Here is a 15,528-nt window from a genome sequence, read left to right as displayed (position 1 = left end):
TCCCGTACTTGCAGGCACACGCGTGCGGGCACACACGCTAACACACGTGCACAGGGAGGTGCCGCTCCCGTACTTGTGGGCACACGCGTGCGGGCACACATGCTTACACACGTGCACGGGAGGTGCCGCTCCCGTACTTGCGGGCACACGCGTGCGGGCACACACGCTAACACACGTGCATGGGGAGGTGCCGCTCCCGTACTTGCGGGCACACGCGTGCGGGCACACATGCTTACACACATGCACGGGAGGTGCCGCTCCTGTACTTGTGGGCACACGCGTGCGGGCACACATGCTTACACACGTGCATGGGGAGGTGCCGCTCCCGTACTTGCGGGCACACGCGTGCGGGCACACACGCTAACACACGTGCACAGGGAGGTGCCGCTCCCATACTTGTGGGCACACGCGTGCGGGCACACATGCTTACACACGTGCACGGGGAGGTGCTGCTCCCGTACTTGCAGGCACACGCGTGCGGGCACACACGCTAACACACGTGCACAGGAAGGTGCCGCTCCCGTACTTGTGGGCACACGCGTGCGGGCACACATGCTTACACACGTGCACGGGAGGTGCCGCTCCCGTACTTGCGGGCACACGCGTGCGGGCACACATGCTTACACACATGCACAGGGAGGTGCCGCTCCCGTACTTGTGGGCACACGCGTGCGGGCACACATGCTTACACACGTGCACGGGAGGTGCCGCTCCCATACTTGCGGGCACACACGTGCAGACACACATGCTTACACACATGCACAGGGAGGTGCCGCTCCCGTACTTGCGGGCACACACGTGCAGACACACATGCTTACACACGTGCACGGGAGGTGCCGCTCCCGTACTTGCGGGCACACACGTGCAGACACACATGCTTACACATGTGCACGGGGAGGTGCCTCTCTCATACTTGCAGGCACACGTGTGCGGGCACACATACACACACACGTGCCCATGCACACACACAGGCTCACACACACTATTAGAAGACAGCCCTAAGTGGTAGGAGTTGGGACAGCCCCCACATGGAGCCTTTTCATGGGTGCCCGGCCCCACAGCTGCAGGCACGACCCCAGGCCTTCCTGTATCAGGTCCCTCCAGTGCCGTGGGCAGGAGCACACCTCCCCCGTGGAATGGGGTGAGCAGTAAATGCCATCATGCCTGAAGGGGTTCTGAGAAGACCCTGGCATGGCTCAGCTCACCATCAGCACTGGAGGTCCTGCCGTCACGCAGGGTCCCCGGCTGCAGGACAGGGAGTGGTCACAGCGGGCAGGAGAGCGTGGTGGACGCCTCCTGTGCTCCCTGCCCTCCCCACCCACTGGCCAGGGGCAAGAGTGAGGGGGAGCCACTGCCAAGCCCAGCCTCCCCACCCCAGCCAGTCTGCAGCAGCACCTCCGCCAGCACCCCATGCCACGCTGTCTCATTCCTCCATCCTCACCCACCCTCCTCCAGCCTCATGGCTCCAGCTCACGCCTCGTCCCTCCATGTGGACTTTGATGCCACGTGTCTCCACGGGAGCTCAACCCCCACTAACATGGAACATGCCACAGCTGGACGTGGGGCTGTTGTTGGCTGACTCACAGCCCCGAAAACATGCACACAGGACCCTGCAGGCTCTGCACGTGACCTCCAGGGCAAAGACACTTGCAGAAGCGTCAAGGTCAGAGTTCAAGGTCCTGGCCGAAGGGGCCAGCGTTGTCACAGCACCCACAGGAGAAGGCAGTGTGACACCAGAGCAAGACGGCCTGCTGCGGCCACGCGGTGGGGGAAGGGGCACGAGCCGGGGTGCTGCTCTCAAAGCAGGAAGCCCCCAGACGGGCTAAGCCTCCGGAGGGGCTGCCTGCCCATGCCGGACCCTGGCCCAGGGCTGCTGTCAGACTTTGACCCCCCCTGGCCCAGGGGGCCCCACCTTCCAGGGGCTCAGGCCATGCATCTCTGCAGGCATCCTGCCGTCCCAGCCCCATGGCACACGGTCTAGAGGTCACGTGTCTGGCACTGGCCAGCCACCGCCCTGGTGTGCACACAGCCCACCCTTGGTCGCATCCCATGGGGCCACCCTGCCCACCTTGCCCTCGGCAGCCTCTCAGCGGCAAGGGCAGCCCTGCGTCCAGAAGTCAGAGGAGGCCTCAGTCTCCCACAGGGCTTGAGGATCCGCACACGGGGCCTGTGGCAGCTACGCCCCCTGTCCTCTGCCCGGCCCCCGCTGAGTTTCTTCTCTGCTCCTTCTGGCACATTCCATGGCTCCCTTTCTCGTCATACTGGGTGGTTATGTCTCAGCTCCCCGAGAAAGTTAATGCCGAGAGCACAGTGTTCCCGTCACTCCCTGACGACCCCCTACACGCAGAGCAGAGTCCAGCGCATAGTAAGTGCTCAGCAAGCAGTTGCCAAGTGAATGAGCGTGTCCACCTGCTGCACAGGACCGCCTTCACCTCCCGGCACTTCCACCTGCACACATCACCGGTTTACAGATCCTTCAGAAGCCTACCCTCCCCCACCTTCCATCTCCGTAAATGACCTCCTGCCACGTGGACCCCAAAAGACACCTCAAAGCCATCACCACCATCTTCCCGCACGCTGCAAGCCACGTCACCCCCACCCAGAGCTCCCTGCTGTCCGGTCAGCCTGTAGGCTTCCCCCCACAGCCCTCGCCGTCTCCTGAGGACCTACATGTGTCCCGGTAGCCCCGGCTCAAACCCACTGATGGGCTCCTTTTACACCAGGAACAAGGTCGGGGCTCCGCACCCCCAACCTAGCTGGCCCAGCCCAGCCCGGAGCCCCAGGCCTGCCCAGCACCAACCTCCTCACAGCCGTCCAGGCCCCCTGACCCCTGTTCTGTCCACCTCCCAGCCTGGCCTCGAGGCCCCATGCACACAGCAGCATCCATAGTAGCAGAAGGAATGAATGAATGGTCTGGCCGGCCTCAAGGAGGACATGCCCCTGGGCCTTCAGACCTAAGGCACGTCCTGCAGCCCAGCAGCTCCTGGAGAAGCCCCCATGGGACCCCAGCTGTTTCCAAGGAAGTCCCTGGCTTTTCCCACAGCCTTGGAGCGACACCGTGGGGCCCCATCCGCAGGCCCCGGGGAGAATGGGCGGGGGCCGGGCACCAAGCCCCCGACCCGCATCTTCCCCTGAGCGTGGTGGGCACCTGGTTGGGCCCAGGGAGTCTGTATTTGAGTTTCCTTCTGTCCAGGAAACATACTTATAAAATGCCCTAAAATGCATTTCCCTAACGCATGTGGCCCCAGCCCCTCCTGGCCAGTCAGGCGGATTTCTGCAACAGAAGAATCCAGTGGGCGGCTTTCTACCCCGACTTCCCCTTTCGTCTTAAATAAGCCCCAGCTGACCTCTGCCCAACTACAGAAATCTGTCTGCTGGCGGCATGTGACCGCCCCCGTGGGGCCCCGGGCCGGGCCACTTCCCTCCATGCAACCAATGCGTTCGGGCCCTTCCCCAGTGCTGTGGCCACAAGCCCTAGCGCAGCCCAGCGAGGCGCAGGCCGGGGCCGTTTCCCAGCACGCTCTGCAGCTCACCCGCGCCACCGCAGCCTCGCGGGCCTGCACGCCGCCCGCCCTGGGCAGAAACATCTGTTTCCAGCGGTGTGATCAACAGGACACAGCCGCCTCCCGCACCTAAATCAAGGCTTGACAAGCCTGGTCCTGCGGTGTGGAATTCCCCCCGGCCACCTGCGTGGGGCCCCACCGACCCCCCTCTCTTGGCGTCCGCCCCCCGGGCTTGTGCACTGAGGCTTCCCGGTACCCAGGCGGAAGGCAGAGTTCTGTTCTGCAACCTGATGTCCGTTCCCGACCCGCAGCCGGGGCCAGGCTTGCTGAGGTCATTCTGGAAGACAAACAGCCACAGCAAGACTCCGTCAGCACAGAGACAGGACCCTGCTCCCACGGTCAGGACGAAGGCAAAGTCCGACCAGCATTACTGACCGATACGGACCAACAATTGGACCAGAGGAACTGTGGGGAGGCGTTTACACTCTCTCGAGGTGAATGAGCACTTTCTCGGAGTGACAGCAGAGCCAGGAACTTCAAAAAATAAGATTGGCAGGTCTGCCCACAGAGCAAAGATTAAGTATCTGTCAGGGCAGAGTCTCCATTAAACAAAGTGAAAAGGACGCGAGACGGTGGCCAAGGCATCCGACATCAAAAGGAGTACAGGTCAGAGTTCTTCAGAGAATAAACAATGACAGACCAGATAGATAGATGACTGATAGACAGATGATTGATAGGTGATCGATAGACGATTGATGTGTGTGTGTGTGCGCACGTGATGACAGGTAAATCTCTCAATCTTATTTTAAAATCTTACTTTTACTTTTATATGTGTATATATATATATATATATATATATGGGGGGTTATTTTAAGGAACTGGATCCCATGACTGTGAAGGCTTGGTGGGCCCAAAACCTACGACAGGCCCGCAGCCGGAGACCCGGAGTGGATGCTGCGGTCAGGTCAGAAGACGTCTGGGGCAGAAGCCCCTCTTCCTCCTGGGACCTCAGCCTTTTTTCTCTCAAGGCTTTCAACTGATTAGACAAGGCCCACCGTCACATGGAGGTAATCAGCATTCCTCTATGTCCACTGATTTACATGTTAATCACATTTTTAAAATACCTTCACTCTCTGGACTCATGTTTGGCCAGACATCTGAGTACGACGGCCTGGTCAAGTTAACCGTGAAGCTGACCATCACGGGGTCCCAGTGAATGAGTGGTGCAATGATGCAGAGAGCGGGAGAAACTTGACCTTCGAGGAAAAGTTTTCAGCAGAAGGTGGAAGGGGAAGATCATTCCCAGTGGGTTTAAACACAAATAACCAAGGACATGCATGAAATTGCTAATGGTCACAAATAATCAGAGGAAAGCAGCTTCCAACTGCTGACCACCCACTCAGGTAGCCGCTGCTCCCTGCCAGCCCGCCGTGCAGACAGGTGTCCACTCTGCGGCACCAGTGTCCCAATGAGGGACAAACAGCACAGTAAATGCCCCGTAAAAGATAAGGAGGCCGGACGCAGACATCAACGTCTGCTGCTATTTGGCCGATGACCAGGACACTTCCTGGAGGGGGTGACTGACCTGCAGGGTCAGCAAGGAGCTGGTCGGGGCACACTGCAGGCAGAAGGGGCAGCAGGTGAGAGGGTCCTGGGGCAGGCATGAGCCCGGGGCCTCACTCCGAGGGGATGAGGGGATGAGAAAACCCCAGAAGGGTTGAGGTGGTGACCATTGCGGAAGGCTGACCGGGAGGCAGAGGCAGTGGGCTGGGGGCAGTGGCACCAGAGACCAGGGCTCAGATCACCCACATCGTGGTGGGGGGAGGACCTGACATGTTTGCACGCAGGCAGAACTGCACCCACGGGGCCTCCTGACCCACAGCTTGGATGGAATTGCCACTTCCCAAGATCAGGGAAACAAGAGCTCCCTTCCTGGGACGGTGGGTTGAGCTGCCAACTGGACATCCAAGAAGGGACACTGGGGCCGGGTCCGACAGCAAGACCTGGGACTGCCATGTTTAGGAAGAGACCAGGGATGGGGACTTGGATCTGGAACCACCAGGGCTGGCGTTCATTCTCACGGGATGGCAGGGATGAGCAAGGATGGAGTGTGCAGAGACGAGAAGGCCAAGCTGGGAGGCAGGAAGTGCCAGAGGCCAGGAGCAGGGGCCTCGTCGGCCGAGGCTGGAAGCAGGAGTCAGAGAGGGAGGGGCTCCAGCTGCATCCGGCGTCTCCGACGGGTCCTGTCATGGGGCTGGGGACGACCCCCTGGTTGGGCACAGCAGAAGTCATGCTGCCCCCCCAAGAGCGGTGTCAGTGACAAGGTGGGGTCCAGGCCCAAGCAGACTGGGTGCAAGAAGTGAGAAGAGCCATGCAGACAGACGAGAGCAGAACCACGGGCATGGGCCAGCAGACTTCATGGGATTCCGACCCAGAAGTCAAGGAGAACTACTCGTTAAATACACAGCAAACTTGTAGAGACCACCAACTTCTGGGCGCGGGTCACAACGCAGTAAATTTTGAAATGTTTGGGTCCTACGATGCAGCAAGCTCCCTGACAACACCGCAAAGGGGACAGGAGTCTACGTCACAAGGTGAGTGACTGGCCCACGTCTCACGTCAGGTCCGAGGAGGAATCCGCAGCCTGAAGTGTCTGGAAAAGAGAAAACACCGAGTTAATGAAGAGCCCAGATTTACAAGTTGGAAAAAGAGCAACAGAAGAAACACAAAACAAGAAAGGAGACAATCATCCTATAAACAAAAAACATGAATAAAAGGTAAGACAAGAAAGAACTGCGAGGCACAGCAAGTAAACTGTTTCTTAAAAAGCACAGCCCTCCCTGATCCCGGCATTCTAGGTTCGAGCCCCACATCAGGCTCCTCCGCTATGAGTCTGCTTCTTCCTCTCCCACTCCCCCTGCTTGTGTTCCCTCTCTCGCTGGCTGTCTCTCTCTGTCAAATAAATAAATAAATATATTTTTAAAAAATTAAAAATAAAAAGCACAGCCCTCTGAGGGGAGGGGTCAGGAGGACGGGGGAGGGGACAAAACGTGCATAAAGAACGAACGAGAACAGAGAGATAATTGCTGCTTGATGAAGAAGCAGAAGAGGAAGGAATGGATCGACGTATTCCACTAATGTTGAGATCAAATGGAAAACCCCGGAGCAGCGTCTTATCAAACATGAGTCAAGAGGAGAAAAACTCAAGAGCACTGTATTTACTGAATAAGCTGAAGCATTAGGAAAAGACTGGGCGCGACAGGAACGTGAGCCGCCCTCCCCCCACCAGCAGCCGCGGGAGGGGCACACTTGCATCGTCTTCTGGGCAGCGTGACACAGACGGTCCCCAGCGGGAGCAACGGAACCAAGAGAAGGCAGCGCCATCTTCAAAAGCACGGGTCCGCCGGAGGGACCGTGCTCCCGTCACACAGCCACAGGGCCGCCCTTGCACAGTTCTCAAAGCTCGAAGTCTGACGTCGTGGTGTGCGAGGGCCATGCTTCCTCCAGCACCTCGAGGGGATGACCCCCTGCCCCTTCCAGCTTTGGGTGGCTGCCGGAGACACAGCATGCCTCGGCCTTGGACGCGTCGCGCCCATCTCTGCCTCACGTGGCGTTTGGCCCGTGTCGCTGGGTCCACATGTCCCTCCTCTTAGAAGGACAAGAGTCATACTGGATGGAGGGCCCACCCACTCATATATGGCCTCATCGTCACTTGATAACCTCGGCAAGGAGCCCATGTCCAAATGTGGTCACAGTCACAGGCTCTGACTGGGCATGAATTTTGGGGGGACACTATTGAACCCAGGATCTTTTCCTGTCCTGAACTCCTGAAGCTCTTAGGTGGGCAGGTCTGTGCCCCCGCAGGGGTGGGGACATGCAGAGTCAGAGCTCAGGGCCCCGGCGGGGGCAGGGAGTGAGGTCTGAAGCAGGGTCCGGAGGTTCCACGAAGGCAGCCCAGACCTGCGCCCCGGAGATGACAGGAAGGTGTCTGTGTCAGCAGGGACTGGAAGCCGGTGCACCGGGAGCCACCAAGTAAGTGAACAGAAGACTGGAGGAGAGGAGGGAACCACAGTCCCCGAGGGCGAGAGAACTAGTCGGGGCCTGTGCTGGAGGAGAGGAGGGAACCACTGTCCCCGAGGGTGAGAGAACGAGGCAGGGCCTGTGCTGGAGGAGAGGAGGGGCCCACAGTCTCGGAGGGCGAGAGAACTAGACGGGGCCTGTGCTGGAGGAGAGGAGGGAACCACAGTCCCCGAGGGCGAGAGAACTAGACAGGGCCTGTGCTGGAGGTGGGTTGGGTGCATCAGTTTGAATTCACGGTTTCGAGTATATCGAGACAAATATACCCGCATATAATAGATTAAATAATGGCCAAAAGCTTTCCAACTTTGAGGACGTGCATGAATCCACACACACGGGAAGCTCACGAACGCTGATATAACCGGGCTCAATGCTCTACGTAAATGTCAACAGTGTGGGGGGTATTTCTATATATAATGTGTTTTTGTGTTCATGGTTTTTTTTCATTTATTTATTTGAGAGAGCACGAACAGGGTGGGAGGTGGGCAGAGGGAGAGGGAGAATCAGGCTTCCTGCTGAGCAGGGAGCCCGACGCGGGGCTCGATCCCAGGACCCCGGGATCACGACCTGAGCCGAAGGCAGACGCGTAACCGACTGAGCCCCCCAGGGGCCCCTCATGGTCTATGTTTTAATATAAAATGTGAAGCTGGTTAAGCTCAGTGGTGCTCACCCAAGGAAAGCTGCTGCGGCCACACTGGTCTCAAGGGAGAGAGACGTAGAGGCAAGAAGCTTTAGTGGCACAAAGAGGGATGACAGCACTCAGTGTGCACACCGGACTGCAGCTCTCAGATTCTAAAGCCAGAAATGCCTGCAGAAGAACGACAGACTCACCGTTGTCGAGGGAGGCGTGAACACTGCCCTCTCGGCAGGCGCAGAACCAGAGGACAAGCATTAGTACGGATGCACCTCGTGTCAGCCCTGCGTCAATAATCCAACCCGCCGGGCGCACCGAGGCCTTGGAACGAGCCACTGCAGCAGCCCACGCGCCCCGAGCCTTGCAGCACACCCACTCACTGTTCCGTACCGCGGCCATAAAAGAAGACCCAGCGCGTTCCCAAAGATGGAGTGAGCTTACTTACGTGGGGACAGTGGCACCGTCACGCCTTGACGGATGTCGTCTCCTTCGGGCTTGGCCAGCACTTCTGTGGGATGGGGTCTGTACCCAGTGGACAGACCCACACCTCCCTTTCTGCATGACCTCGACCCCAATCCAGCTGTGCTCATCCCAGGTCTCGGGTCCCACTCCTTCACTCTAGACCCTTCCTTTCGTGGGAGGGATCTCTGGGCTTTTGAATTCAGCCTCCTCCGCAATGCTTACCACTCTTCCATCGGGTGCTGGGCCTCATTCTCGTCCTCTGGCTGCACAGTATGGGGCCTCCTAAAATGCTGTCATAGGGGATTTCTGGTGCTCACTCTGTTCCCCGAGTTGACAGGAAAGCCATCGTCGTTCTGCATCTCACGCACACCAAGCAGGCTGCTCCATTATCATAGTCACCACTGTGTCCACCGGTCTGATGATGCCCATTGCCCCACGTCTTTCAAAGGCTAGAGATATTGCACAAGGTGCACCCCCTTCCTGCCCATGTCCCATTATGAGCATTCAAGGGGCCTTCTTTACAAAGGGTCTACTTCAGATGGGATGTGACAGAGCCACGGGGGGTGGGGGGCAGGTTACATGACAGTAGAGTTGTTTCCACCCCAAGCCCAAATATCAACCTGTTCACACAAGACGTAAACTATAAAAGACACTATTGGTAAATTTGACTATATTAAAATGAAGCGAGGTCCATCAAAAGATACCTTTAAAAAAAATAAAAGACGAGGTACAACCTGGGAAGATATCTTTGCAACACCTGTACCTGACAAAGGGATGTTGTCAGTAAGACGCGAACAGCTGCTGCAAAGCAAGAAAAGACAAGCAGTCCAACAGAAAGCAAGGCCAAGAGGCACAGACATTTCAGAGAAGCGGAGTACATAAAGTCAAGAATCGTATGAAGGCATGTCAACGTCACCAACAATCAGAAAACGTTTGAATCAAGAGCAGAATGGGGTACCGCCTTAGCAAAGTGATACTAGCCACCATGGAGAAGTCTGACCGCACCAAGTGTTAGGATGTGGGTCCGCGGCATCTGTCATGCATGCGTTGTTGGCGGGGAGTCAGACCGAGGAGAGGCTTCAGAAACAGCCTATCACTGCCTCCAACCGTCCAGAGTTCCATAGTCCATCACCAAACCGCTTCACCACTCGGTACTTGCTGGAGAGCCCCCCTGTACAAATACACCAGGAAACACCTATAGCGAACCAGTCAGACGGGCTAGGGTTCCATCGTGAGGGCAGGGTCACCGTGTGGGGCAGGGAATATAGGGTGCCAGGGATTCGACTCTGCACAAGTGGGGGAGAAGCCGGCAAAAGCAGAGCTGTGTAGGGTCCACTGCGCCGTCAGAGAAAACTCCCCAACCAGAAACCCTGGGGGGACTCGTTGATGAGGGCTGTGGAAGACTCCTACCTCTACACCTGGCAGAGGGTTTCGAGACTCTGTCATTGATCAGGGCAGGCAGGTGGAAGGAAGAGTTGAATAAAGAGCAGAGAGAGAAGAGTGTTCTGGGAAGATGGTGGAGCAGGAGGCACCAGGAATCCGTCTCCCCATCTGGGCATTTGCTCCCACAAAATCTGTCTGATGTCGCCATCTTGGAACTCTGCAGTCTGCTGAAGGCTTGCAGTTTCTAAGAGAAGTCTTGGATGGCAAATGTCCTTAAGTTTGGTCAATTTTAGCTCTTAACATGATAGCAGCTACCCCGGCCCCAGCCACAGCCCCATGGCAGGCGGCTGTGCACACGTGCCCGGAGCACGCTATGCACGACTTGCAGGACCCAGGGTTGACCCAAAGGACCCTGTCCTCCAAATACCAGGGATCTGTGCTCCGATCAGAGTGCAGACAAAGAAGAGGGAAGTCATCCTGGCCTCTCCCCTCCTCTTCAGGCTGAAGTGACTTCCAGCAGACGTAAAGGGCTTGACCTTCCTCTGCCCACTTTATTTCTCTCTTTTTCAATTTTTGGGAACCAGGCATCAAAGACTAAGACATTGAAAAGCAAGTGCATATACCAGGAAAATTAGGAAGTGACCACAAAGACCCAGGGAAAGCCTCAGGCTCAGAAGAGACTTGAGAAGACATTAAGTTTACAGCTCAGGCTGACCCATGACCCAGAGACAACCTCCAACAATCAGAAACACAATAAACAAAAACAACCCCAAAAATAAGCCTGGGGAAGGAGAAGAATCTGACTTCCAGAGTTAACAAATTGAATTCAAATGTCCAGTTTTCAACAACAACACAAAAATCACAAGTCATACAAATAAACAGGAAAGTATGTCCCACTCAAAGGAAAAAAAACATATCGACAGAAACTGTTCCCAAAAAGGAACTGATGGCAGATCTACTAAAGATTTAAAACAATCATCTTAAAGATGCTCAAAGAGTTATATGCAGGGGCGCCTGGGTGGTTCAGGCGGTGAGGCGGCTGCCTTCGGCTCAGGTCATGACCCCAGGGTCCTGGGATGGAGTCCCGCGTCAGGCTCGCTGCTCAGCGGGGTCTGCTTCTCCCTCCGCCTGCCCCTCCACCACCACTCATGAGCATGCTCTCTCTCTTTCTTTCAAATAAATAAATGATTGAATGAATCTTTTTTTAAAAAGAATTATAGGCCGATGTGGAGAAATTCGAGAAAATGATGGATGAACAAAAGGCAAATATCGATAAAGAAATAGAAAATCTAAAAAGAAACCGAGGAGAAATGTGGGAAATGAAAACTACGATAACTGACACGAAAACTGCACTAGAAAGATGGCAGAGGACTGGGGACCTCATTTCCTCTGGTCCCTTGAATTCAGCTTGATACTGTCAAATATTCTGACCATCTATGAATTCAACCCAAAATGTAAGAAAAGAATTGCTGGAGTTCTACAAATAGAACAGCGACCACTTTTTGCAAGGTAGGAGGTGCAGAGAAGTGACTGTGGGACTATATCAGAAGATAAATGGTGGGGGGAGGGAGACTCAGTAAGCCAGCTACCGGTAAGTCCTCCAGTAGCAGCGCACAAAGTCAGAGCTTGTAGGGTCTACCCCAGTGAGCGGCGTCCCTGCCTGAGGGGTGCTCAGGGGGCAAAGTGGGGCCGTGTGGTCTCAGGATCCCCAGGGTCACAGAGAGAACAGGGGTGCCTGAGCCTGTGGAGTTCCTCGGCATTGGGTCGGGAACACAGCACACAATCAGCGAGCCCAGGAGGGGGCTCTCCACTCAGTTCTCCATAAACCCCAAACCGTAGCACAATCAGGGGACCACGGACCATGTGGGGGCCTGCAAAGGGCAGAGATGCAGCAACACGCTGGCTTCCCCCGGGAGGATCGGAGCGAGTGCTGCAGAGACTGTAGACTGTAGCACACAAAAGTGAAGACTCCCAATCCCTGCGGGGTTGCTGAAGAGTGGGGCCGGGCTCTTGGAGCTCCAGGGCTGGAGACTGGGGCACCACCACTTCCTTTCCACACTCTAAAGCGGTACAGAAACGCTTCAGGAGCAAAACCCACATAGAAACCCAGCACCAGCTTGCACTGAGTCCCGGCCCCTGGCAAGGGGTCTGCCACTTTGTGAAGGCAAAGACCTCTCCTGAGAATCAGCGCAGCAGACCCCTCCCCAGAGGACCAATGGGAAGAGCAGAGGTCACCACGTTTACAGAGCACACAGCACAGCTGAACTCCAGCGACGGGGTAAATAGTGGATAGAATTCGAGGGTGTTTCTCATGATTCGTTCATTGTTCGGTTTAAAATTTTCCTTTTCTTTTTTCTTTTTTCCTTTTCAACTAGAATCTTATTTAATCAATTCTTTGTTTTTAAGTCTTTTTTAACTTTTATTTTTACATTTAAATTTTATAGATGTGTTCTTCATTTTTTGCTTCTTTTCATTGTATTCAATTTCATTTTTGTATATATATATATGTTTTTCTTTCTTTACAATATTGGAATTTAGTGTCTTCTAACACACAGACCAAAATACACCCAGTACCAAGTGGATCACCCTGTTTTGTCCACCTGGGACATTACATTCTCTCCCCACCTTTTTTTTTCTTTTTCTTTTATTTTGGGTTTCTGACCTCTTTGAATTTCTCTACTGTGTATTTCACTTGGCTCATGGTTGATATTTTTTATTTTGCTCTCTCATTCATGGGGCGCCTAGGTGGCTCAGCTGTTAAGCGTCTGCCTTCGGCTCAGGGTGTGATCCCAGGGTCCTGGGATCGAGCCCCGCATTGGGCTCCTCCGCTGGGAGCCTGCTTCTTCCTCTCCCACTCCCCCTGCTTGTGTTCCCTCTCTCATTGCCTCTCTCTCTGTGTCAAATAAATAAATAAAATCTTTAAAAATAAAAAAAATAAAAAAATAAAAATAAACACTCTACTCACAGCAATGGACAGATCATCTAAGCAGAAGATCAACAAAGAAACGAGGGTTTTGAACAACACACCGGACGAGATGGGCTTCACGGATAAATACAGAACATTCCACCCTAACACAACAGAATACTCATTCTTCTCTAGTGCACTTGGAACTTTCTCTGGAATAGATCACATACTAGGTCACAAATCAGGTCTCAACCAATAAAATAATATTGAGATTATTCCCTGCATATTTTCAGACCACAATGCTTTGAAACTGGAATTCAATCACAGGAAGAAATATGGAAGGAATTCTAACACTTGGAAGTTAAAGAGCATCCTGCTAAAGAATGGGTCAACAGCACTGGGTATTATATGCAAATAATGAATCATGGAACACTACATTGAAAACTAAGGATATACTGTATGGTGACTAACATAACATAATAAAAAATTATTTAAAAAGAATGGGTCAACAGGATATTAAAGAACTTAAATAATTCATGCAAACTAATGAGAATGAAAGCACATCAGTTCAAAACCTATGGGACACAGCAAAGGTGGTCCTAAGAGGGAAATACATAGCCATCCAAGCCTCTATTTGAAAATTAGTCAAATCCCAAATATACAAGCTAACCCTACAAGTAAAGGACCTTCAGAAAAAACAGCAAATAAAGCCTAAACCAAGCAGGAGAAGAGAAATAATAAAGATTAGAGCAGAAATCAATGAAATAGAACCCAGAAAAACAGTAGAAGAGATCAATGAAACTAGAAGTGGGTTCCTTGAAAGAATTAGTAAGATCAATAAACTTCTGGCCAGACTTATCCAAAAGAAAAGAGAAAGGACCCAAATTAATAAAATCATGAACGAAAGGGGAGAGATCTCGACCAATACCGAGGAAATACACACAATTTTTAGAACATATTATGAGCAACTATATGCCAACAAATTAGGCAATCTGAAAGAAATGGATGCCTTCCTGGAAACTTCTAAACTACTAAGACTGAAACAGGAAGATGTAGAAAATCTCAGCAGATCAACAACCAACAAGGAAACTGAAGTGGTAACCAAAAACCTCCCAAAAAAACAAGAGTCCAGGGCCGGATGGTTTCCCAGAGGAATTCTACCAAACACTTAGAGAAGAAATAATACCTATTCTACTGAAGCTGTTTCAAAAACTAACATAACATAACAAATAAATAAATAAATAAATAAATAAATAAATAAATAAATAGGGGCACCTGGGTGGCACAGCGATTAAGCATCTGCCTTGGGCTCAGGGCGTGATCCCGGTGTTATGGGATCAAGCCCCACATCAGGCTTCTCCGCTGGGAGCCTGCTTCTTCCTCTCCCACTCCCCCTGCTTGTGTTCCCTCTCTCGCTGGCTGTCTCTATCTCTGTAGAATAAATAAATAAAATCTTTAAAATAAATAAATAAATAAATAAATAAATAAATAAATAAATAGGAAGGAAAACTTCCGAACTCATTTTATGAGACCAGCATTACCCTGATCCCAAAATATGACAAAGACCCCATCAGAAAGGAGAATTACAAACCAATATCACTAATGAACACAATGCCAAAAAACTCAACAAGATTCTAGCCAATAGGATTCAACAGTACATGAAAAGGATTGTTCATCACGACCAGGTGAAATTTATTCCTGGTATGCAAGGACATTCACAAAAACATTCACAGATCAATCAATGTGATAGAGCACATTAATAAAAGAAAAGCCAAGAGCCATATGATCCTCTCAATTGAAGCAGAAAAAGGATTTGACAAAATACAGCATCCTTTCTTAATTAAAACTCTTCACAGTGTAGGAATAGAGGCATACCTCAATATCATAAAACCATCCATGTAAAGCCCACAGTGAATACCATTCTCTATGGGGAAAAACTGTGCCAGTTTTCCCTGGCACAGTTTCCCTTAAGATCAGGAACACGATGGGGTGCCCATTTTCACCACTATTGTTCAACATAATACTAGAAGTCCTAGCCTCAACAATCAGACAACAAAAAGAATTAAAAAGCCTTCAAATTGGTAAAGAAGAAGTCAAATTCTCTCTCTTTGTAGATGATGTGTTACTTCATGTGGAAAACCCAAAGGACTCCACTTCAAAATTGCTAGAACTCATACAGCAACTCATCAATGTGGCAGGATACAAAATCAATGCATAGAAATCAGTTGCTTTTCTATATACTAACAAAATGTAACTGAAGAAAGAGAAATTAAGGAATCGAGTCCATTTACAATAGCACCATAAATCATTAGATACCTAGGAATAAACCTAACCAAAGAGGGAAAGGATCTATACTCTAGAAAGTACAGAACACTAATGAAAGGAATGTAGGCGGAAGACACAAAGAGATGGAAAAACATTCCATGCTCATGGATTGGAAGAACAAACATTGTGAAAATGTCTATGCCGACCAGAGCAATCTACACTTTCAATGCAATCCCTATCCAAATACCATTGACATTTTTCACAGAGCTGGAACAAACAATCCTGAAATTTGTATGGAA

General features: G+C 52.3%; 2 gene segments (V, D, J or C); both read left to right on the top strand.

The window, feature by feature from the left end:
- Positions 1–15,528, top strand: part of LOC123793498 (Ig alpha-1 chain C region-like) — a 159,256-nt gene that overhangs the window by 25,414 nt on the left and 118,314 nt on the right.
- The window catches only part of LOC123793501 (Ig gamma chain C region-like), a 131,420-nt gene that overhangs the window by 25,083 nt on the left and 90,809 nt on the right, over positions 1–15,528 (top strand).

This window comes from Ursus americanus, chromosome 26, assembly GCF_024610735.1.
Source record: "Ursus americanus isolate L20-20 chromosome 26, mUrsAme1.1.p, whole genome shotgun sequence".
NCBI lineage: Eukaryota > Metazoa > Chordata > Mammalia > Carnivora > Ursidae > Ursus > Ursus americanus.
Note: the sequence above shows the minus strand (reverse complement) of the source record. Positions and strands in the feature narration are given on the sequence as shown.